The sequence below is a fragment of the Periplaneta americana genome, chromosome 15 (assembly GCF_040183065.1).
Source record: "Periplaneta americana isolate PAMFEO1 chromosome 15, P.americana_PAMFEO1_priV1, whole genome shotgun sequence".
Lineage (NCBI taxonomy): Eukaryota > Metazoa > Arthropoda > Insecta > Blattodea > Blattidae > Periplaneta > Periplaneta americana.
In genome coordinates, this window is record NC_091131.1 from 124,673,969 (window position 1) to 124,676,162 (window position 2,194).

The 2,194-nt window shown below is 36.4% G+C and overlaps 1 non-coding gene across 1 annotated transcript; it reads left to right on the plus strand.

The window, feature by feature from the left end:
• Positions 1-1,418: 1,418 nt before the first annotated feature.
• On the plus strand, positions 1,419-1,491 carry TRNAT-CGU (transfer RNA threonine (anticodon CGU)). The gene has a single exon. It is a non-coding gene; the product is annotated as a tRNA-Thr (tRNA).
• The last annotated feature ends 703 nt before the right edge of the window (positions 1,492-2,194 follow it).

Genomic DNA, 2,194 nt, shown 5'->3' on the forward strand with positions numbered 1-2,194 from the left:
GATCTAACTTGTAACAGTAATTAAAAATCAGGAAAGAGTATCCTCAAGCACTGTTCCTCAAGGAATAATTTTCACTCTCACAGGGTCATACCGAATCCTGATTGTCATGATCAGGCTTAGGGGTTCTTAAGTACTAAACACAGAATAATAGGATACGAAGTTGTATTGTTACTGGACTATACACAGCAACGTCACAAGCTACAAATAACCCTCTCTCCTTGCACAGTGTGTTGACGTTTGTAATCAAACATTGTGCTGTCCTCAAGTGAAGGTTCATCCGCGTCTCGTACTCTAGTGGTAGTGAAAAGTTTTGATGTATAAGTGGAATTACAAATCAAAATATAAAACACTACAGCAATATGTTGAGGAATTCGGCCCTATTTATTTTTCTATTAACGGCGATGTGATAGAACACGAACTGTGTAATTCATAAATAAGAGAGAACAAAAAATTTAATACTGAACAGCATTGCCGTGGTAAAATACATCGTCAACAAATTCAGTTGTTGGGTTCAAACGAAAGGGGAGGGGGAAAATAATGCACTGTATCTCATATCCGCATACAATCCGAATTGTTTTGCAAACATATGCCACATGATCGTATGGGTTGATATCCCGTTAAATAAATTACAAAAATCCAAGTTTTAAAAGTTTCCTGGAAAAAATATACAAAAAGGAGCTTGCCAAGTGAAACAATATGAAAGAGGTATTCAAAAGATACCTATGAAAAAGTACTTGTTTATGCAAAAGACGTACTGTGCTTCACTGTAATGGATGTATGATGATAACAACTGAGAACAATATTTACACTGTGAATATAGTGTCTATTAATAATGCAACATTGTTGATATTGTACATAATGTAACTAAAGTGTCAATTAATAATACAGCAATGTTCATACTGTACTCGTACATATAGTAAATATTGTATTATTGACTATAACTTACGAGTGTATATTGCATGTGTTGCAAATAAGTCATATCAAATATGTAAAGATGTGGTACCATTTAGTATAGTTGACAGTAATACTATTTTTCTGTTGTTTATTAACTCAACTGTACACACCATTGGCCGCTTGTTTACTTGATTATATGCCCGTCAGTCACTCATATCCTCCGTGTTTGCATTCTTTGTACTGACGTAATGGCTTGAGTGTACACATCTTGATGCTAAATGACAATATTTTGAGGAGAAAAATTCGCTCCGGCGCCTGACTCACAGCTAGCAGTGCATATTCCGTACAGATTACTGTACACTTAACTGCGGAATCCCGGCCAAGCAAGTCACTCAGTTGAGTGCGCCCTTTGTATAATGGCAGTTGGCTTGGACATAAAACGTCAACGTATATGCCTAACTTGGAGTCAGGCCACAAAGGGAAACATTGAAGGAGGAGAGTCCGATCCGGTGCTGTGGATTGAATTCGGCGTAGCTCAGTGGTCAGAGCGCTTGGTACGTAGAACCAAGAACCCGGGTTCGATCCCCGGCGCCGGAGCGAATTTTTCTCCACAAATATTAATTGTCAATTAATATTACAGATAGTATTCTGTAGGACAAATTAATAAATCTTTAATATTGATGCTAAATACTTAAGAACCCCTAAGTCTGATCATTATTGTCTCAGTTTTCTTCAGTCGACTGAATGATCCATCTTTCGTGAAAAGAAATTCTAAGTGTTTGATAGAAAATGTTAATTTCTCCGCAATATTCTCCTCATTATTCTCCAAGTGATTACCATCTTTTTCTGTCACTACAGAATCGTTTGCATACCCGTCATTTCCGAGACAGAGAAGATGCGGAAATGGAATGAAGGGACAGAGAGTTTTATAGAAGTGACATTTATAAACTTTGATAACGCTGAAACAGGGTTATTAATTGAGAAGGTGAATGACTACTTTAAAAATATGAATATCATTTTTACTTCTACCCATTTCTTGTATTTAAAGTGGTCTTTCTTTCTTCGTCCTTGCCAATCTAAACAATTAATTTATTCGTAAAATGCATTAAAATTTATAATTCACTGATAAAAGGTTTAAATCACTCATTCCGTAATAACCAAAACATCACCAACAACAGATTGTAAAATCCTTCGTGGGGTTGTAGGGGATAACATTTGGAGTCGTTTGGCAGAGGAAATGCATATCCGCTGAAGCCTCTTTTCAGAGCTACGTCATTGTAAAATTGATAACCCTGCTTGA